Source organism: Manacus candei, unplaced genomic scaffold (assembly GCF_025592945.1).
Source record: "Manacus candei isolate 608988 ecotype Guabito, Panama unplaced genomic scaffold, ASM2559294v1 h1tg000014l, whole genome shotgun sequence".
NCBI classification, from domain to species: Eukaryota; Metazoa; Chordata; class Aves; order Passeriformes; family Pipridae; genus Manacus; species Manacus candei.
In genome coordinates, this window is record NW_026138062.1 from 35209894 (window position 1) to 35233305 (window position 23412).

General features: G+C 40.1%; 1 protein-coding gene across 6 annotated transcripts in view; it reads left to right on the plus strand.

Annotated features, from left to right (window-relative positions):
* Positions 1–23412, plus strand: part of SPATA13 (spermatogenesis associated 13) — a 154768-nt gene that overhangs the window by 77678 nt on the left and 53678 nt on the right. The window contains exon 1 of one of the 6 annotated variants that reach the window (XM_051780101.1): positions 14032–14887. The exons of the other annotated variants lie outside the window; for them this stretch is intronic. The gene's annotated coding sequence lies outside the window, so the exon portion shown is untranslated. Of the gene's footprint in view, positions 1–14031; positions 14888–23412 lie in introns of those variants that run through there. 6 annotated transcript variants of the gene reach the window in all.

The following is a 23412-nucleotide window of genomic DNA, read 5'->3' on the forward strand; positions in this document are numbered from 1 at the left end:
CGTTTGTAGCTGGAGTTGCTCTGTGCAGATGTTCCACCGTCTTTCTCCTGTGCAGCTGCCCACGTGTCATCCTTCCTTTTCCAGCATAGATCTCTGGTAATTCCCCTACCCCATCCTTATGTATCACAGCTAGTCTCATTTGAGCTAGTTTGCTCATGGGATTTTGGAATTCAACACTCAAGCACATTTTTTTACTGTGAAAGTGAAGCCAGTGTGTAGCATTTTCTGCTTCCTCTACACCCACAAACTCTGAGTCTTAAAAAGCTTCTGCCTCCTCGACTCTGTATAACAGAAACGCATGGGGCCTCATGCACCAGACCACAGAAAATTCAACTTAGTGATTCTGTAGGAAAAGAACAGCTGTGTGGAAAGATCAATAAACACAACCAGTTGCTCCAAAAGTCATAAAATGGAAAGACTTCTCAAAATAAAATATGTGGCAGGGGACCCTGGCTCCAGACATTGCAGGAGAACTCCTGGGAAATGCAGTAATTAGTGGGAAGCTTCAGACTTGTTTTCTTTCAGTGGTTCCACACATACAAATATTTGGTTTAGGAGAGGAAATCACAGTGGCAGGAAGAAATACTTACCTATGGAAAAGGAGAGCTTGTTTACACTTAATGCATTGGAGAAATTGTTCATGAATGGTTTATATCAGTGAAAATAAAACACTCCCAGTGCTGCTGAGGCCACAGACTTCAGGTGAGCTGTGTATATGTATGCTGCCTGGTCGTGTGGGCTGAAAGTGTCTGGGGCTACTTCTGTTTTATTCACTCTTAAAAAAAAAAAAAAGAATAGAGAACTCTTTCAGTGAAATTTTCTTTTTTCTACATGCCTTTTAGACGTCACTGTAGCTCTTTGCTCCTTTGCATGTTTTCCTAACTTTTCCCTCACTGCCAGAGAGAGGAATCCTTTGGGAAGGCCCAGTTTCTCCTTGCTGGATCTCTCTTGCCTCTCCCTAACTACCTGGAACCCCCTCTGCCCTCTTTGCAGATGTCTCCTTCCCATCACTTGCTCTCCTCAACTTCTGGTGTGGTGGTCTTTCCCCATCGCTCTCACATCTCATCCAGCCAGGTCCACTCCTGCTGTCCCAGCTGGATCCTGTTGCTGCTTTCATGTGTGCTCACACTGGCCAGCCTGTGCCACCTTCTCTTGGCTCTGTCACCACTTTGGAGACCCTTGTTTCTTTCGGGCTTTACCCTGTCATGACAATTTTCCCAAGGAACACCTCAGGCTCCACCATGATGTCCTGTGAAGAAGAAACTTCTGCCTTGGGTTCTAGCTTTGTTGCTGGCAGAGTATGCAGGATTAGCAAATTTGCAGATGACACTAAGTTAGGGGGGAGTGTCAATCAGCTGGAAGGTAGGAGGGCTCTGCAGAGGGACCTGGACAGACTGGAGAGTTGGGCTGATTCCAATGGAATGAGATTCAACAAGGTCAAGTGCCGAGTCCTGCACTTTGGTCACAACAACCCCCTGCAGCGCTATAGGCTGGGCACAGAATGGCTGGAGAGCAGCCAGGCAGAAAAGGACTTGGGAGTTTGGATTGACAGGAAGTTAAACAGGAGCCAGCAGTGTACCCAGGTGGCCAAGAAGGCCAGTGGCATCCTGGCCTGTATCAGGAACAGCGTGGCCAACAGGTACAGGGCAGTGACTCTTCCCCTGTACTCAGCACTGGTGAGGCCACACCTTGAGCACTGTTGGCTCATTGCAGCCTCTGGTGGGCTCAATCACCTGTCATCTAGAAATTCTTGGCAAATGGTCTAATTCCTCCTTTTCCAATCAGACTACATTTCTGGATGGAAGAACGTACTATTTGAGCAGGTAAGGCTAATAAGGGAATTGAAAACTGCACTAGTTTTTCCTTGCCTGCCTCTTTCATGCTTTCAGGTGAAGCAACTTGATGGGCATAATTCCTGAAGACATGGTACACCAATCAGATGCTCTTCTCAGGGAGAACTGGAAATGAAGATTTCCTTGTTGGCATTATAAATCCTTTCCAAAGTCTTTTTCCTTTTTGTGGATTAGTACAATCAGCAACCAAACATCAGATGAATGAAGAACAATCAAATACGTCAAAATTTTGAGTGACTAATTGGTACTTGTCGCATTTTTTCCAGTTTGCAATGTCATTACTGATAGTGGCATTACATGTCATCTGTTCTCAGAGGGGCCACAAATCTACCCAGAGAATCACTTATCTCATTACATGCTTTTGTTTCTCCTCTCGTAAGAATGCTAACATGTTGTCCTATGAGGTTTGAAAAGAACATAATCTATTTGCTGTATCTCTCTCAGTCTGTGTTTCTTGTGCAGTTTTTGTCATCTTAATATAGCTGCCCTTTAGATTCCAAAACACAAGGAACAGTGTAGTTTGCCAGTCCTTGATGATGTTCTCTCTGCATATTCTCTTTCAGACTCCAAGAAGGACATAAGCAGAACACATTTCCAAGAGTTTATGAAGCAGCTGCAATAAACTAAAGCTGTTACTTGGATAAAAAGTTGGTGCCTCTTAATGAGCTGCATGAATGCTTCTCACATAGAATACTTAAAGGGGAGGGGTTGAGGAGAAATTATCTATGATTATTAGAATAATTTAATGTGACTATATCAGAAATATTTCTGTTTTGTGAGGCTTGAAAAATTGTTATTGTGAGCAAATGAAGATGCAGTATCTTTACCTATTTGCTGCCCAATTAATGGTTCCAAATATTGGAATTTCTACTTTTTTTTAAGAAAATAATAATTATGTAATTGCAGATCAACAGAGAGGAGATCCAGAAATTTTATATTTCATGAAATAGTGCCATTGTAGTCTATTCAACGCAATAGTAAGTTATGTCAAAGACATAAGTATTTATGGGAAAATGAAGTCCCTAGGAGCTGAACACTGTAATGCTTTCCCTGCCTGCTGCGATACAGCAGACTGCCATACCTGTATGTGTCCCAGCCAAGGGGAAAAGGCTGTGAGAAGGACTAGAATAAGGCCATAGAGGGTTTTAACTAGGGGATATTAACAAGCTTCCCAACTAGATGAGAATTACAGCTGTGGGTGAGCTCCTGTGGCAGTATAGAGCAGCAGCAGCAGTAATCTTCATATGCTCCATGAAGTGTGGACAGCTTTTAAATGGCAGTTGTGTAATGAATTGATTTAGCAGGGGCAGGCTCAAGACCCTTTCTGCAACTGTCAAAAGCAACGCCATCTTCCAGGAAATCATGTATATTTTGCACTGTTGGGGTAGCAGACACATAGTTTGCCAATAGAGAAACCTCCAGTTTTATAAGGCAATATATTCAAAGATTAGCCAAGACAATGTAAATCTCCACTGTGTAAAACTAGTAGCCCAAATTGTGCAACCTGAACCATTGAAATGTTATTTAAGTAATCTTGGTCTGATTTAGATTTAAGCAAAATATCTGGCACAACTGGCCAATCAGTAAAGTGAAGCAAAAAGAAAAATCACACAAGTTTGAATCTGCTGATTCAGATATTTTATTAGTAGTTGTGACAGGTTTGTCACTGTGTAGTGCTTTTAGTGGCTGGCACCACTTATTAAGAGAAAAGAGATTATTTTTCCTGATGGTTCTCTCTACTGTATAGTAGAATTGCAAAATACTGAGATAAGCATGGAGTGAAGGATTGACTCTGGCTCATGTCTTGCATGTTTAGGTGTTACACTGTGTTAATTTAAGAATGCTATGATCGATAATTACATACACACAAGTACAAAGACACACATACGATTTTAATGACAAAACACCGTGCAGATGTAGTAGGCAGGTGATGAGAATGTGAAGGGTATTATGTTATATTGGTTGTAAGTCTTCCCTTTGACCTTCCTGGCAGACTTCAAATAACTCCTACATGATAAACCCTATGTGCATGAGGAGAGGTGTGACTATAGATCTTAGGGCATTAAGAATGCCCAGTTGAGTGGCTCTGTGCTGAGCAAGGTGGGGGCCAGAAGAACAGAAGCTTTTTTTGGCTTTTCAGGTGTATTTGTATCCTTTACCTATGAACTCTGGGGGAAAGGCAGGCCAAATTGATTCTTTGGGCCATTGGATGAGCCATACTGATCACCCAAAAAAGAATCCATGAGGAAAGAAACCAGCAATTCTTTGACCCTTGCACACCCCCCCCCCCCCAAAAAAAAAGGTTAAAAAAAAAAAGGATCAGGAGGAAATCATTTAGTTTTGGGGATCTAATCTCATATTAAAATGCCAAGCTTAGAAGCTATAGGGCAGAGAAAAATAACAAGTCTTTCTCTAGAGTAGAGGTATCTAATGGTGACGAATGACTACGTACCACCAAGGTAAAAAGCCCATGGAGAAAAAGAAAGTGAAAACTACTGAGTTCCCCCAAATAGGGAATGGTCTGTATCAGGAAGAAGCAGGGAGGTAAACTGTCTGTGACTCAGACTTCATTATCTGTGCAAGGTTTATTTCTCTATAAGAACATGTTACTCTACAATAACTGTGTTTTCTGTCATTGATTCCTATATAGCTCCCTACAGAACAGACCTTTTAAACTACAAGACAGGGAGAAGGAGTCATGGTCGCTCAGGGGATGACAGCCCAGTATCCCTGCAGAGGCAAAGCACTGTTTTATTACAGGCACAGTGAATGATCTCTTTGAGCCTCAGTCGTGTTCGTCCTTACTGCTACATTTATAACGATCATCACATCACTTTTTTCTCCACCTGGATCCCTGACTGATCCCTGAAATTGCCTAACCTTCCTCTCTTCACTGTGCACAGCTACTGCTCCTGTCTCCTGTCATCTACTTCTTTATGGTACACAATTCCTTTTCACTTGGAACAAAGCACCCTATCTCTCAGCCAATTCTGCCTTCAGATTTGACTGTAAAATCTTATGAAGTTCAGAGTCAGACTAAAGAGTTGTTTAATTTCCCGGGCAAATATCCTCTTTTCTTAATATAAGCATCACATTTTCTGTTCTTCATTCACATGGTTATCAGTTTCTACTGGAAACACTCCTTAATCATCCTTGATAATGCACATGAAATGTCTAATTTTGGTTAATTCTCTGTTCTGAGAGAGAGAGTTGTTTGTATTGTTTCATCTTTTTAGAATTTGATTTTGCAGTTGTTCTCAAAGTATTGTATGTGTTCTGGAGAAGTTGTTTCACTTGTACTAGCTGGATAATTTTAAAGAGAAGGAAAACACTTTACAGGACTAAACCCCCAATTTATCAGTGAAATACAACAGTATTCAATAGGAACAAAAAACATGGCTTACATTTGCTCCCTGAAGTGTCATTACATGAAGCCAAGATAACAGACAATAATACACATTAATGTGATAAAGAGTTACTTATCACACAATTTTAATCCATCTCCAAGTGCAATGCAAATTTCAACAGCCAGTTTGTTAAACAAACAGCCTCTTAAATCTGTATGCACTTATACTGTTGGCACACAGTGCCAAGTTAACAAGGAAAGCACCTACATCATTACAAAGAATCATATATCTGAGATATTACATTATTTAAGATTCCTATATCTCTTTCCCTTCTTTGTCTTCCTGAAGGGAAATTGTAAGGAAAGAAGAATGTCATATCTCTTGCTAATGAAAAGCACCAAAATTTTTTTCAAAATTCATCTTTGTCTAAGATTTCTGTTCAGGACACTTAATCTTTGAAACAGTAAATTTTCTTAGTATTGTTCTCACCACACGTTCTGTAGCAACATTTGGTTTTGAATGAGAATAAATTTCCTGTATGCTTTGTGAGAATATTTTGAGGCTTAGGTAGGTCGACCATAAATGGAGACACAACTGTACTGAAGAGCTTGGTTTGATTAGTCATTTGGTCTAACAGTCTGATTGAGCCTGAGGTTCAACAGAAGACATGCAGCACTCTGCACACAAGAACTGCACGAGGTACTCAGCACACAAGAACTGCAGCAAAAGGCTGGTATCTACAGTTTTACAGTGGATCATTTATCCTGGGTCCAGTCGGGAGCAAATTCAATCCCTGCTAATACACACAGTTCCTCCAAGCTGTGTGTTGGCTCACGGAAGGGGGAGGTGAGAGAAATTGGACAGTATCACTTATGTCTCTGTGTGACATCTGTCCTCTGTATGTGAGTCAGGTGGAACATGCCTGACCTGCAGTTGCAGTTCAGTCTGTGATGCCGTTTCTGCTTGGCTTCAAGACAAGGCTCTTTGATCACATCTGGAATTTTTGTTAGACAGTCAGAATGTCATATTTGGCATTTCTGTATTTGTTTTCATATTTTTAATTTGTGATATCTGAATGCTTTATGCTCCCTGAAAACATACTGGATTTGATTAATTATGTTAAACAAATTAAAGAGCAGTTTAAATACACTGTAACCTGGCTTTGCCTCTACACAGGGCTTACCTTACATATGCTCCTGGCCATCAGCATTGCTTTTGGGAGGCCAACTTTCCCACTGCTGTGTGCACAGGTAGCATCAAGTAAAAGATAATTTGGTGTGCAAAAACCAGTTGTCTTATTTAAAGCCAACTATTTCTTTCATTCACCCAAACTGTCCTACTGGACTCAGCCATTGAACTCTAGCTAAAAGTGACTTTGACTTACCTACTAGGCATCAGCTGCACCCTGTTAGCTTTAATAAGTAATTTATTCTTTATCTTGGTCAGCTTTTGTCATTTGTTTTCCTTATTAAATGAAGAAGTAGATATTTTAATAAATTAATCATCCCAGTGATTTCTATTTTACTTGTATTTTATAGCTCTAGATTAAACTTGCCAGCACTGCTTACATATTCTGAAGTTGTTCTCTTTCATATGGCTTCCATTTCCTAGGATGAGAAAATAAAGAAGGCTTTCATGTACGTGCGGTAGTAGAAAGTAAGAGTCTGTTGTAGTGTCCAAAGCTCAGATGTTCAGCAGCTCACTCAGATACCCTCTTGAGGCAGCACTGCAGCAGCTGCTGAGCTCAGCCCACGTTTTGTCAGTTGTTTCCTTCTTTCTAACGATTCTTTGTAATGAAGGAAACTTTTCTACCAAAGGTCCTAGATTAATTTTTACTATGCTTAGCCTTTCTGTGATGAGGAGTGTACTTCCTTATTCTCTTGTGTTTTTTACTAGTTCTTAATTATAGTAATTTCATGTTCTGCTTCCATATGGAAGGATGGCAGCTAAAAGCTTCAAATGAAGCCAGGATCTGTCCCTGCATTAATACTGTTGCAGAGACTGAATTACAACCAGAATGGTTTTTATAAGTCTCTGGGCAAACTGCATGAGTAATATGCTTTAGCCAGTTAACAGACTAAGTAAATCAGATTTAAATAACAATAATAACAATAATAATAATGAGAAGGAGGAGCATATGTTAGATTGCACCAATTAGAAAAATAAAATCAATGCAAAAGTTTAGAAATTTAGAATTTAGAAGGCAAATCTTGTACAGAAACCCTGTTTAAAAGCAAGTTCCTGACTGATACCATCAATTTGGGAATTGGGTTACTAATGGGAAGAGTTTGGCTGTTTATGATACTACAAAATTGATGTTTGAAAGTTGGCTTTTATAGATTACTGGGTTTCTGCAAAGTTCTGTCGCAGAATTTCAAATTCACTCAGAGCCAAAACAGTTTTCCTTTTGTCACTTGTCCTTGCTTATGGCAAAGGTCAGCATTTTTAAGTATAATGATTTTGAAGCTGTTTGAAGTAAGCTATTGCCTTGTTCCAGTGTGTTAAACAGGACCTTGTAATTAAAAGTAACCTCCCACAATGAACCAAGGGCTCTGTGGCTCCTTGGCACACTGGGAGGTTTGTTGCTGTGTTGTTAAAATGTTTTTATGTTGCTGATGGAACAGTTTAGCTATCCAGGAAGAAAATAGCCAAGCTGGCTAAATACCTCATTGTCACACTCTTGTGTAACACACTAGAGAAAAGGTTAATATGGAATGTAATACTTCCTGGTGAACTGGCTGCTGAGAGAGGAAGAAGGAATTTCGGGGAACTGGTGGCATTCATCAGTAGAGCTTTGACTTTTCAGCTTGTAAAAAAGTTGAGCGAGTTAAATATGTTACTTAAAACCTGAATGACAGCATAAAATACAAGTAGCATGAAAAGAACCTAGAAAAAAATCAACAGCATGCTCTTAAGGAATGAATTATTTATTTATGATTTATGTATTACAGTCATTGAGATTGTTAAAAACAAAGAATCCCCTCCTAATGGTACAAGAAGCAAGTATGACCATAATTTAAATATGTGGGCAGTAGTCCAGAAACTTAACTTGCATATCTGCCTATATGTCATCTTGCCAACTGTGCTCCCCTTTCTCATTTTCTCCTGGAAACCCATCCTTCCTGTCTCTTACTTCACCTCTTTCAACACTAATGTGTGGGAGGCTGGAAGCACCCAGGTTTCAGTACCCTGTGGTGAGAGTAGGTTTTCAGACACAGCATTACCCGGGCAGGAGATCAAAATCAAACTAAAAGGAATATATTTGATTTGGGCTACCAATTAGTTATGGGAATTCGGTGAAATATGAGGATATAGAATCCAAAGAATTAATGAAAATAGAATGCAAACAGGAAAATATGTGGAAAAGTGCCCCAATAGAACTAGAAAACAGTGTATTCTGCATGCAGCCTCTGATTTAGGAATACTCTAAACTGTAGATTGCCAGAAGATAGGAAAGTAAAATAGAGGGAAAATTTTTCTGTATTCATTTTGTTTCGTGTTCCTCCTTAAGTCACTTGGAGACAAGAGAGTTGGTTAGATGTCCTTTTCATCCAATCTAATGCAGCAGGCGCTTCCTGACAACTTTCTCTTGAGAATGAGATTCAGAAATCCGGCTACAAATTTTGCCCTGGATCTTTCACAGTTTATTTCCAGTGCATATTTTTAATTTTAAACAGTGACATCTCATCTGCTATCTTTCAAAATAGATATATTTCTTGTATTTTACCAGCCGCATTTTAACTTCAGTGTTAGAAACTCCCTTACTTCCATTGATAATATCGAAGAGCTAATGTGCTTGTTGAAGGTTTTACAGTCTTCCTTATGAAACAAGCTCTTATTATTAAATAATACACATTAGCAGCTTTTGCTTTTATGGATGTAGTCTGTTGTGTGTTTTCTGCATGATGGCATGAAAAAGAGAACGAGGATGAGAGAAAATTAACTTTTTCATCTTGTTGCAAAGAAATCAGACTCTCAGGATGAAGGACAGCAGTGTTTTTTGTGCACTGACAATAGCAGAATCAAAGCAGTGTTGCTCCCAAGCCCTACAAAGAATATTCCTCTGCTGAGAACTCAATCAGTACATCATTTTACCTTCGCAGCAGTGAGGTACGCAGCTCTTGGGCTGAGGAACTAATCTTCTCAAAGGCTTTAAAATATTGTTAAAAATAAACCAGGATAACTTAAAACATCTTGCTGGTTGTTAATCTGCTCCCCTCTGCATCTAGTGTCCAGGCTTAATTGTCTTGTATGACCTGGTGATGAACTGGTCTTATGAATAGTTCTGTGCCTGGATTACTTTGCAGTTGCTAACCTAAATATTTGCAGGGAGGATTGCCCCTCTTTCAGGGCCTGCCTTGTATTGTGTGGGGCTGTTAAGATTGAGATGCCTTAATGTAATTGATATAGCAACATGCGGACATACCTACTTTTGTCTTCCTTTCTCCCATCTCCCCTCCAGTTTATTTCTTTGGGTTTTTTCTGTGTTCTGACTATAGTTGAAGATTTGGCATGAACTGTTGGTAAGTGAACTCTGTAGTCCATGTTTCTATATTTTTCAATTGAACTTCAAGATAACAAAAAGTAGTGGATGAATGATGGTGAAAGCCAACTCTTTTATTTGTGGAACATATACATCATGGGAACGATGCTTTGTTTTATTGACATGTCCAAACTCAAATCACCAGTGTGAAAATATTACTCCCAGCAGTGTGTTTAGTGTTCAAGCCTTCTTAAGCCTTCTTTGCTTTTGTTGAGAATGCTGGTAGTGGTTGTAAAGAGTAATAGTAGTTTCCAGAGAGGAAATGATCCTCTGAAAATGTAACAGATTTCCAACAGGGAGCGATCAAAGGCAGAAATTCTGCAGCCACAGGAATATTACCTAAACCATCACATGATTGAAATCCTGGTTGTTGTGGGGAAATTAAACCAGTCCCATATCTGCCAGAGTGACAACATAGCAGAGCACAAGCAATTCAGGAGGTTTCTGGAGTGCATTGAGGACAACTTCCTAACCCTGGTGACTGAGGAGCCAATGAGGAACAGCACTCTGCCAAACCTCCTTATGCTTACAAACAAGAAATATGTGGTTGAGGACATGAAGGCTGGGAGCAGCTTTGGCTGTAGTGACCAATAGTGATGAAGTACAAGATCCTTTGGGGAGGAAACAGGACGAATAGCAGAATCATAGCCCTGGGCATCTTGGAGAGAAGATAGTTGGTTGACTTTCAAGAATCACCTCTTGAACGCTCCAGTCCAACGAGCAGGAAATAAAGCAAGAATGTCAGGAAGACTGTATGAATGAACAAGGAGTTCCTGACAACTCAAATGTCAAATGGAAGCACACGAGAGTGTAGTGGGTCTAAATGGCAGGGTTTTGTCTGTGGGGGGCTGTAGGGTGGCCTCTGTGAAGAAAGGCTGAGGCTGCCCCATGCCAGACACAGGCAGTTCCAGACAGCTCCACTGTAGGACACAGTTGAGTCCATCAGGGAAGGTGATGGTGCCCCTGGGAAAATGTATTTAAGAAAGAGGCAAAACACTGTACAGACAGTGAGGAGTGAGAAAAAAAGTGTACGAAACAGCTCTGTGAGCACCAAGGTCAGAGAAGAAGAAGGGGGAAGTGGTGCTCAAGGTACCAGAACAGACATTCTCCTGCAGTCCATGGAGATACCACAGTGGAGCAGGTATCCATGCTGCAGGTCATGGAGAGGACCACAGTGGAGGAATTGGATGTTTCCTGAAGGAACTACCGTCCTTTAAGAGCACCCACAGGAGCAGGTATTCCTAACAGGAGCTGTGGCCCTTAGAGGAACCATGTTGAAGAACTGAAGCCCATGGAGAGGACCCATGCTGGAACAGTTCTTGAAGGACAGCAACCCATGGAAAAGACCCACAACAGAGTGGGGGAAAAGTTTGAGGAGGAAGGACCAGCAAAAACCTACTGTGATAGGCTGACCAGAACTGACCACAGTTCCCCATTCATCTGTGTCACTTAGGCAGGGTGGGCTTGAAGAGAGGAGAATGAAGAAATAAAGCTGAACCTGGAAAAAAAGGATGGGTAAGGGGAAAGGTGTTGTTTCTCACTATCTAAACCTTTTTTTTATTAGAAAAATAAAATTGGAATAACTAAAATATTAATTGGAATAACTAAAATTTTCCCCAAGTCAACTCTTTTGCCCATGACAGTAACTGGTAACTGATCTCCCTGTCTTTATCTTGACCTATGATATCTTGACCTATGACCTACTTTCCATCTTATCTTCCCCCCCCAACCCCCTATCCCCTATCCGGTTAAAGAGGGGGAGGGAGAGCATGTCTGGGTAGGCATCTGGAAGCCAAGGTCAACTCACCACCAAGAGGTAGGAGCAGGGGCAGGAGCTCTGTATTCCTGGGAGGAATACAGAGACATTGACTGAGCATGCAGGGGTGGGGCTAGGAAAGGCAATGTTCACTGGGAATTAGATCTGGTGAGGTATATAAAGTACAACAAAGAAGGCTTCAATAAGGGAATCAGCAGTAAAAGAAAAACTAGATAAAATGTGGACCTGCTGCTGAATGTGGCAGAGGACCTTGGACAAAGGACATGGAGAAGGCTGAAGTACTCCACCTACTCCTCGGTCTTCACCAGTAACACCAGCCTTGAGCAAATCCAGGCCCTGAGTGGTTGAGAAATGGGAAAAGGAAGACTTATCTTCAGTAAGGATCAGTTCAGGGAACATTTAAATAAAACTGAATACACAAGGCCATGGGACTTGATGGGATACACCTATGGGAGCTGGCTGATTGTGTTGCAAGGCCATTCATTATGATATTTGAAAGGTTGTGGTGACTGGGGAAGGTTTCTCAGGACTGCAAGACTCCAGTCTTCAAGCAGGGGAACAAGCAGGAGCTGGGGAAGTATAGGCTAATCAGTCTCAGCTCAGTCCTCAGGAAGGAGATGGATCAAATCTTCCTAGAAACCATTTCCAAACATCTGAAGGACAAAAAAAGTGATTGTGAGTAGTTGACATGGATTTACAAGGGGAAATCATGCCTGGTCAATCTGATAGCCTACTACAACAAAATGAGCTGCTCCAAGGACAAGGAGAGAGCAGTGGGTTTTGCAAAATGTTTGACACTGTTTCTGATAACATGCTTACAGGCAAACTGATGAAGTATGGACCAGACAAGTGGATAGTCAGGCAGACTGAAAACTGGCTGAACCACTGGGTTCTAAGACATGTGATCAGTGGCATGAAATCCATCTGGAAGCCAGTCGCTAGTGCTGTACCTGAGACATCAGTACTGCAGCCAATACTGTTTAACATCTCCATTTTTGGCCAGGACAATGGGATAGAGCGCACCTTCAGCAAGTTTGCAGGGGATACAAACTGGGATTAGTACCTGATACAACAACTAGAGCATCTGATATATGATGAGAGGCTGAGAGAACTGGGACCGTTCATCCCAGAGAAGAGGATGCTGAGGGGATCTTATCAATGAGTATAAAAACCTGATAGCAGTGAAGTAGTAAAAGAGGATAAAGAGGACAGAGCCAGACTCTTCTCATTGGTATCCAGTAAAAAGGCAAGAGGCAATCTTTCCAACCTTGTAGACTTCAAAAAATTATTTAAAACTTGATAGGACATGGCTCTGAGCAACCTGCTCTAGCTGACTCTGCTTTGAGCAGAGGTGTTATACTCAGTGACCTCCACATATGTCTTCCAACTTCAAACCTTCTGTGAGGGGGGCTGGACTGGATGATCTCCAGAGGTGTCTTCCAACCTCAACCCAACCAGGTATTCAGTGAGTAGATCTGTGAGAGATCAATTTGTGCCATGTAGTATTATTTGCATTTCCATTTCTCCTAAAATTTCAAACTACAAAAATATGTAGTATTTTTGCATTTCCTTGCCTCCAAGGACTATGATCAAAATCAGCATTCATGTGACAACAACCTAGATGAGCACCTTGGTGAGTGATTTGAGACCAAGAAAGTTGCTTGAATTTAGCCTTTTTGATAATCTTTACTTAAAGCTTTATAGAATCAGAGGAAAGTCTTCTTAACTTTAGTGGACTTTGGGTCTGACTCGGAAGGCTTAAAATTGTAAAAGCCCAGTTTTGCATGAGAAGAGCATGGCTGTCAGGCACTTACTTCCTTCTATCCACTGAAGGTTTGAGCATACGTCAAACATTGTGGAGTTGTATTCCTGTCTTTATACTCTCATACAGTTAATTTTCTTGGTACTGGGATTCAGCAGAGTATTCCACTAAAACTAATTTAACTAATAATTGGGAATTCAATAATGTCTGAATTGCAGATTGTTGCAAGTGACATAATATGAAGCCTCACACTTGATTATAAATTATTAATTAGGTTTTGAAAGTTATCTTGGTTATGTAAATCTATTATTAAGGAAATCTGCTAGCATTTCCACTTCTAAGAAATGAATGTGATATTGCCATTAAAAATTATCATTTTGATTATTCATGGAATAATACATGGGATAATTATTAATGGAAAAGAACTGCAAGACAGAAACTAATTTCTCTTTGAATTAGTGTTCTCTTGCATTCACAATTGCAGTTAGTCTTCACATCTTTCTACCACAATTCAAAAAAAAATGCAATTAAAAGTTGATATTTCTTCTACGGAGGAAAAGGGAATATTGAATCACATTCTAGCAGATTGGTTATATAGAACTTTGTCTTCTGTATAGGGATATATAGGAGGGAGCTGTACAGGTCCTTCTGACTGAAGAGTACAAAGCAGGGGCACTCTATATTTCTGTATGTGACGCCAGGCTCTCGAGATAAATGTGGGTCTCTGGGAACGTGGAGTTATACCCCCACTTGTACACCACGCAGCAAAAGCAGGGAGGCACATGTCCCTCTGTTCTGGCAGGTGTCTGTCTGGTTTTCCACATTGTTCTGCTGCTGGGATAACTCTGCTCCCCACCCATAGTGCCTGCTGTACACCCGGCTACCTTCCTGTGCCACTTCGCAGTTCTCAAAGACATAATTATACCTTTGATTTCTGCCTCTTTCATCTGCTACAGTAAATGATCAGGTATAACTTTGGCATTTGGTTCTGCTGCCGACACCTGCAAATATTAGAGCTGGGTGATAAAGTTTTGACGTTCCTTGTTAATTTTACTTTCACAGATGTGAAATGTGAAATGTGTATTCAGTGTGTGCCACCCTGGGTCATCCATTTTGTCCACACTGTCAGGTGCAGCTTGCTCAGAGTAGATTCTAGCTGATTACAACGAGCTCACCATTTGCACAATATTTAACTAGAAGGCTCTGATTGCAACTTTAGATTATTTCTGCCTTGACTACTTAATTTTACTTTCACCAGCACACTCCCAAACCTTTGCTTTCATGTGTTAAATATGTAGGAATGCTGCATACAAGACCCTTCAACACAAAGATTTTAAGGAAATGCTCCTGTAAATATTCTTTCTTCTCTGTTACAGTTATTCCAAGTGTATGTTTAACTTGTTGATTTCACAGACCTCTGTGTAGCCGTTTGTTATATATTAACTTAAGACTCAATCCTGCAACGTACTGACTGCTTCTGGATCATGCCAAGTCCTTTTTTCCTCCAGCAGCGTTTAAGGACTTACAGGGTGCTCAGCAGGACTGAGCCCAGAATCCAGGCAACAACAGACTCTTTCAAAAACCAGACAGGTTTACTGGAAAAAGGTTTGTACTGTAACTGGACAATATTTTGTGCAATGGATTTTCATATATTTAGATTAAATATTATCCAGAAGAGCAGATCTTGTAGTTAGTGGCTACTGGAAGACATAACCATTTAGGTATATATGCTGATAATTAATTGCATTTTATAATTATGGTTTTATTAGTTGTTCCAGTTAAGTGCAAACCCATGACTGGACTAATATTGGAAGTTTTGTGTGTTGGCTACAGTGTGGTTTGCCCCTCTGTTAATGTGTATCTGGTTTTCAGAGTTGCAGATAATCTGTGTAGTTCATCTAGCAAAGTCAACTGAGCATTATTCACCCCTGAGCTCACACACCGTGCAACGTGCAACGGGGTGCTCTGCACACTGTGACTTCAAGGGGATCCGACCAGCAGTGGCATTGGGGGGAAAATTCCCTGGCATTACCCCAGCTTCCCGGACCCCCCTTGGGCAGAAGCTCACCCAGCCATATTGCTGAGCCACTGGTGGCTCTGTGTGCTGGTGTGTTGTCACCAACAGCACTGGGCTGGACCACTGTCCTGTACTGTCAGTCAGGCATTTTGAAAGGCAGGCTTTAACAAAGGGTACTAAACTGATCTGTTGCTGACCAAATGTATCTTAATGAGACCAAGATGTGGTGTAGTCTCTGCAAACTACAGTATTAACTATTACTCCTTCTTGGAAACTTGTTCTGGGTGAAGAGGCTGCCATTGGTCTTGTTGTAAAATTCAGATTTATTTGGCACAGAAAAAGTGTTGTAACATACTGTTACAACAGCTATTCTCACTGTTTTATATGCAGATGAAAACCATAATCTTCCATTGTTTGGAAGCAAAAAGATAGGACCTGAAACCTTTAAGTAAGTGGTTTAAGTCCATCTACAGACAAGGAAAATTACTCCAAAACTGCAGCCCCTGCCTTTTCTGCTAGACAAGGAAAGAGATGCTCTTTGATTTTGGTCCTGGTATTACTGCAAACAGTGGTAATTCTGAACTAAAAATTAAACATGAATTTTGCTTTCAGACTTATACTTCAGGTTGGCCAAAGCACAAGGCACAGTTCTGTTCTAGTGACTGTTGGAGCACTCTCACTTTAATTCAAATACACTTCTGTGTTTAATAAACATATCTTTTGAAAGTAAGCAATCACATTGTTGCCTTTGCCCTTACTCCCCCAATTAAACTATCGATTGCACACACATTTATTGTAGATTATCTCTTGAAATCAGTGTGATTTTAAGCATGCAATATTGGAGAATCACCTACGTAAAATGTTTGCAAGATCACGGCTCTAGCGATGTACTTTAACTGAATCCGGGGTATGAAATAAGTCCGCAAGTAAACTGCGGATTAAGCAACTTGGTGACTGCCAGTTTTCCTGGAGTAATGGCCATCAAGTTTTCTGCTGTGTTTTTTTCTGGGGAATAAGAAAAAAACCCAAACAAAACCGAGCTTTTTGGAGTCTTTGGTAAATTAGAGAGGTTTCTGTGTAACTTCAAGCACAATTAGCTACGTTAACAACACTTACAAGTTTAGAGTTGTTTACCCATTAAGATAAAGTGGGGAAAGAGGCAGAAGTTTATGGGAACAAAAGTAGGCTGCAGATGCCAGCGAAGTATTTTCCAAAACTTTCAGCACAGGATGAAACCACCACATGATCCTATGTAAGAATACTGCAGCAGAAAGTAGTCACAAGTACTCAATATCCTCCTTGGAAAAACAGCTCCTAGTTAGGGGAAATGAGCCTGGGCTTGGTCATATGCTAATTGATTTTCATTACTATGTGTTAGCAAAGCTGTTTAATACTTGCTATAAAGCCTGGATTTCAGACTCTCTCATTTAATACCAGGTTAAATCTGAACTAATAAGCTCTCAGAAGCTTAGAGGTTCCAGTAAAATGATATTTGGCTAAAAATTACATGTTGGTTTCTACTAGTAACAGTGGTGCAGCTTTGGAGCCCTAAACAATGAGAAAAGCAGGACTAGTGAGAAAAGAGAACATGCTTCATTGGGATATTGAATGATTTAGTAGAAGTTGAAATGTCGAAGGGTTTCTTAGACTTCAGAATAATGAAATATGTAATAGTCAATTTTGAATAATTTCCAAGTGGTTTTTTGTATAAAATATTTTGCTGAAGTATTGGAAAATCAAGACATAAAATATTATGCATGGAGCAGGATGGCTGTTATTTCATTGTTTCTTAGGCAGCAGTATCTGTGACTCTAAAGGATGAACACTGAACAAGAGCTGTTTATGAGCTGATCGAGAAGTTCTCATAAATGAAGCATCTTCTCTTGGTATGGTCAAGTATAAAGATGATACTGCAGTCAGCTGAAATTGGCCAGTGCAAAGGTGCAGCTCTTGCTCTTCGATTAAAACAATTATTCTGGAATGTATTTGTCTGTGGCTCTTCAGGACTTTCAGAGTTAAAACTTTCATCTAAGTCTTGTCCCTGCTAGGAAAATTACCAGATGCTGACAGGGGGTGTCAGCAGTGCCTCAGCTGAACATATGCTGCATATGGCTTGGCTGCAGGAGCAGACAGGGAGGCCCTGTTCCCTGCTGCTGCAGAGACTGGTGAAAACAGGCTTTAAACCAACTGATTACAGCACAATACTAAACGTAAGCCTTTGTGCAGTGTTCATCCTATCAATGAGACTGAATAACTAATCAAGCATACATTAGCCTGCCAAGACTTTTGCTGCATCAAAAATGAGTTAGGTGGCATCTTTTCTGAGGTATTTTACAAGTGGTTGTTTTGAGGTATACAGCAATCCCAGTATCTCTGCATCATGATTATATTTGTATTATTTTGTGGTGAGGCTGGAATTGAAACTGAATCAGAGATTGAATGCAAAGCAGATTAAAATCTCTAGTTACCTTAATGATTGATTGTAATCTCAGAATCTGACACAACAACGCTTCATAAAAAAATTAACTATTTTATGGAGGAAGTATTTTCCTACTTTTCCAGAGAACAAAATGAAAAATATTTCCTGTTTGTGACGTTGCCACAGAAATTGGTGATTATTTGTGTTTCTTTTGTGAATCTGCTACAGGGACCCTCACAGTACCCAGCACCCACACACCCACCTCACACCCACACATTCTGGCACTCTATGTCAGAAACACAGCACATAGGAATTGCTGAGTGAAATTGCATGTTCTCCTAGCCCTTTCCAATTCAGAGCATTCTTGGGCAGCTCCTGAGAAAAATTTCAAGTCTGGTGCCATTTCAGGAGTCTTGTTGCTTCTGGGAAGCGTTTCCACTCTCCCTCCTGTGCTTTCCTCCCTGCTCTTGGATGCTTACTTCCACCTCCTGCCCAGCAACAGCTTGGGTAAAGCCAGGAGAGCTGCTTCAACTCACAGCCTGACAGGAATAAGCAGAAGGCATGTCCAGCATCTCTCCCTTCAGGTGGCAGGTAGCATGCTCTTAGATTGGTGAGAGCCACCACTTCTACCCTCATCCGTAGGGACCAAGTAGATCGAAGGAGATTATGTGAAGAGGAGTAGGTGATTTATGGGAAGCAACAGCTTCTCTGGGTCAGCATGTGGTAATAAGACAGTAAAGAAGCCATTCCTGTCCTGGCATAGAAACAAAATTTGCTGAATTATGTAATGAAAAGCAAGAAGTGAGAAGAGATTTGACTCAGGTATTTTGTATTGGTTAGATAAAAGACAGACCCTGGAACAGAATTAGAGCAAACTGCCTCCCTTTAGTACAGGAACTGGAAACATCACTCACATCTTCAGCTTAGTAGTTTAATTACGTACACCAGGATGTTGAGGGAATGGCTTTTAAGGCTTTTCTTAATCAGTTTTCTTAACCTGAAGGTTAAGAAAGGTCTTTTTAAAAAGGACAGTGCCACTGACAGGAACTAAAGTGTTCATTTTGCTGTTTGCAATGTTTAGGCAAAGACAGGTCACCAAGGTAAATTAACTTTTGTAGTAAGGCTATGTGTAATCTTTCAGGTTCAGAGCTATCCCGCACTCATATAAGACATAAATTATTAGCCAAACCTGCAAATTCCAGTTTAGAAGATTAATGGACCATCATCAAAATAATCAATCAAATCTTGAAATAGGCACTTGAATCTGAAATCTTTTTAAAAAAATGGAATTTAGGTTTTGTCCTCTGCATGGGTAGATAATGGATTATTTTCCCCATGTGTACACTTTATATAGCTCTCATCACTGTAAGCATCAAAGTGCCAGAGAAGCATTGATGGATTGGTCCTTGCAGACTCATAGGTTATAAGGTACTACTCCTATCATCACATATTTTACACATATGGCACTTAGGCTGAGAAAAGTATGTTGAACTGCCAAGGTCAGACAGAAACAAAATCCAGAATCTGTCTTCCCCAGCCCCAGTCATAAAGACATCTTTCCTGCCTGAAATAGGGGCTTCCTTTTTTCAGATAATTTACCATTACTTTTGGTGCTGGTAAAATCTGGAGTTGTTTTACCACTACTCATAGGAATATGGGTGTCTAAGCCAATGGCCACAAAGGTCTCTTGGAGCAGTGGTTTCAGTCCGCCCACTTCGGGCAATTTATGCCATTTGGTACCCTAGATAAGCACAACTAACTCTATCTCAGGCTACCAAAGTTTGGTTTTCTTCCAGGTTGTTCTAATAGGAAGACAGTTGCATGATTCCAATGTCTGATCTTAAAAATAATCATTGGATTTCCCACCAAAATGTGACTAATTTGTGCAGCTGCAATATCTTACAGAGGCAGTCAGTATGTATTATTTGTGTTGATTCCTAGAAACAATTGTAATATTACAAACAATATAAGACTGCAAGAGATTTCCTTGACTATCCTGCAGATGAAAGTTCTAATTTAATATATGGTTGTTTGGTTTTTTTTAACAGGACAGGTAGACTAGACTAAGATATAAATTTGTGTCATGATTCTATGTCCAGGCAAATAAGTTTTCAAGCGAGCAGCATTGTGTGTTTTCTGCATATTTAAAATCAGGTAACTTCTTTTCCAGACAAAATAAGCAGACAGTTTGCTTAAAGTTGATTATCCATGCTTTAAAAAATACTCTTGATTTTAGCAATAATAATGAAAAAAAATAATTAGTTACTACAACAGCAGAAAAATAGAAGAATGACTGTTAGACGAAGGCTTATGATTGCTTTGAAGTTTTCAGACAGGCTAAGTTCAAATGTTATTGAAAAGACCGAGCACATAAATGTTGTTGTAGCACTTCATTGTCATCTGCTTTGCTCAAATTATTTTTTTCTAGCTTTTCCATTCCATGGCATTCTTGATAAATTCAAACAAAAAGTAGAAATTGACAAACTAAAGGTAGAATTAGCAAGATTTTTTTTTTTTTGCCTGAGAAAGGAAGAGAAACATGGTGGAAATGGTTATTCAATCTTCTTGCACAAGAAATATGACCACGAATGTTAATTTAGTCCAGATAGTAACAAAGATAGCAAGTTTGTCATTGTGGAGAGAGACTAAAGAAAGAAAAATATTGATACTAATCGAGAAAAAAAAAAAATCTAAACGACCGTGTGGTTCTTGAATCACAATACCACCTAGGAGCCTCTTAACAATAGCAAGAAGCCCCAGTCCTTCCCACCAAATGCAACCTGTTTCTCCTTTTCTTAATCTTACTAAGATATCCACTGTTCTGCCCTCATGAATGTATCAAAAGCTGTAATTGCTCTCAGTTTTTTGCTTTGGCTACGACAGAGTTACCCAAAGTCTCCAGCCACCCTGTAACCAGGTGGGTATTTCTGTTGTGTCACGCTGGGCCAATTATTCTGCTGAGACTTGTTATTTTGTTATAATAAGCATGAGAAGCACCATGATCTTATGTAACCACATAATTTCTACTGATGTGGCATCATTCCTAACAACGTCCACTATCTGCTTCAGTTTTAAAGCATTTCCAGCTTTTCTAGTATCTGACAGACACTGTACCTCTGCAGCATTGCTGTATCCCTGCTCCCTTCAGCACAGCTGAATGATCTAAGTGAGCACTGAGTGCTGCTTGTGCTTCCTCCCTGAGTCCAGGGAGAAGCACCATCACTTTGAAATCAAATAAACCCATGCACAGCCCCTTGCTGTGGCTCATACACAAAAATGCTCTGCACTGACACTCCAGCCCCTGGTCTGAGTCGTTCAAACACCCACTGCAGGTGGTCCTCAGCCCTCGAACTCCTCAAGGTCCTTTCTCTATGTATTTATTCTTCCATTGATTTTTTTTTCCCTCCTGGTTGCATAACAAGGCACCTTCATATCCTCAGGTAATTTTGGAAGAACAGTTTTGAACAGAGAAGAGGGGATGGCAGGGTAATTAAGTGGGTGGGGAAGAAGGTTGATAAAGAGCTCCTAATTGTCACTTTTACACGCTGTTATTTCAAGCAAGGAAAATAAATCCAGAATGGCTGTAGGGCCATCAGACTCCGCAGTCAGGGGTGTGACATAGGAAAGGATGGCAGGTAGACCAGAGCAGAAAGAGAAAGCAAAAGTCTGCAGAGTGGGGCAATCCTAACTTTGAAATCTCACCCTTTCTTCCCAACTAGTCCCTATCATTTCAATATACATCCATCTAACAGGAAACCTAATGTAACTTTTTTCAAGACAAGAAGAAAAAGAGAAAGATATAGTGTAGGAAAAAAAAAAAGAAAGAAATTCTTGACTAACCTCTTTTCTTTCCTATTTCTGTCTACTTTTCATCTCCTTTTCCTTCCCACTTCTTATGCTTTGTGAGACACAAAATAAAGGTGGGATTCAGCCTTCTTAATTGGCAACTGGAAGTCTTCTTTATGTTAAAACACAATGATCTGTTTATTGGAAACTGCTCTTCTGTAGTACCAGCCATCTCTTCATGTCATGCTGTCTGCATAATGCCTCTTGAGGATGGGGAGAAAGAATAGCACCACAGTCAGACCCCGTGGGGTTATAAATAGCAGTCTAGCTGCCTGAAAGGCTGAAGCCATCATTAAGTTGCATGCAGCTGTAGTGGTGTAGGTGGGTGAGTAAGAGCAACTTGGAGATGGGATAATGGTAACCTCGTACACAAGGGTCATTTTTCATTGATGGCGTCACTCCATTGGACTATTGTGCTTTCCCTAAATTGGTCTCTGTGTTTAACAGAGTTGAAAAAGCTCAGCGAAACAGCCTTGGCAAAGCACATTTAAAGAAGATTAGAGGGGCAAACAGTTTGTTGTGTATCGTGATTTAGACCAAATTGTGATAAACTTTTCTCACTTGGGTCAGTCATTGCTTTTATCAGCAACAAAGCAAATGCAAGCGGAACTGGCCTTTCAGAAGTAGCACACCAGCCTCCTGCAGGAGGGCAATGGGGACTTTCACTGGGCAAATTAAGAAGTTAATACAGCAATTTAACCCAGGCTGTCCTTTCAGTGTTTCTCTTAGCAGTGTGATTCATTTTGTCATCTTGGACTTTTTCAGTGCCAAGACAACAAAGGTCTTGGTTTTGGAAAATCCCTTTCAATCTATATTACTAATTTGGTTGCAGATATACACAAATAGAAAAATCCTACACTAATTTCATGTTATATAAGAAACAGATGAAAATAATTAGCAGCCTATGTTAGTTTGAGCTTGCATACACAAACGCACTACTCTTCTCTTATTTCTAAACTGAACGAATGGAGATCTTGATCCTGCTCCCAGTGAAGTCAGTGGGGGAGTTGTCATTAACTTCAATAGATATAGGACTCAGCTTAATTCCCCCTGTGGGACCTATCAGTTTGTAAAGATTCCTTGGAGGTTAATTGCTTGCAGAAGAGTCTTTGCCTAAAAGGAAGGTGCAAATTGCACAACTGGAGCCTTAGCTACGTACTGCAGCCTGGAAAAGACATTGCCATTTAAAGCAAAGGGATCTCTTATTTCAGTAATCCTGCATCTTAATAATTAAATTTGGTCACTCGTTAATTTAGAGTATGTCTTAGAGAGTCGCTTCCTTTGCCATTTTACCCAATAGCTGTGGAAATAGGACAAATCCTTTTGTGTTTTCCTGAAATTACTCCTTTTGGCTCTTTTTGTTTGTACTCTCTTTTTAGAGTACCTTTTTTAAAAAAAAATCACTACTTTGAAATAGACTTTTAGAAATTATTTATAAAAGAAACATGGAAGAACAATGTTGAGGGAGTAGAAAAGAGGATTTCTAAACTAAGTAGATGGAATAATTCTCATTTAGACTTTTTAGATTTATGTGAGTGATTTCATTACATAAATGTGCCCTTTGCTATTCTAAAAAAGCTAAGAGATGCATCACTACCAACTAAAAGTTGGGGGGGAGGTTGTTCTTTCATCATTGAAACTCTATATTCTTTCTCCTGTCACATTTTTTGTAATCCTTTCCCACCTGTATTACTTTTGGAATAATCCTTCTCATTCCTTGTCACATGTGCACTAAACCTCTTTTAAAGTACAGACTTAGAGCTTCTAAAACAAGCATTTCATTTTTGTAGCGCTAAGTGTGATGTCAAAACACTATTAAAAATCTCACGCATATACCAATCTGGAATT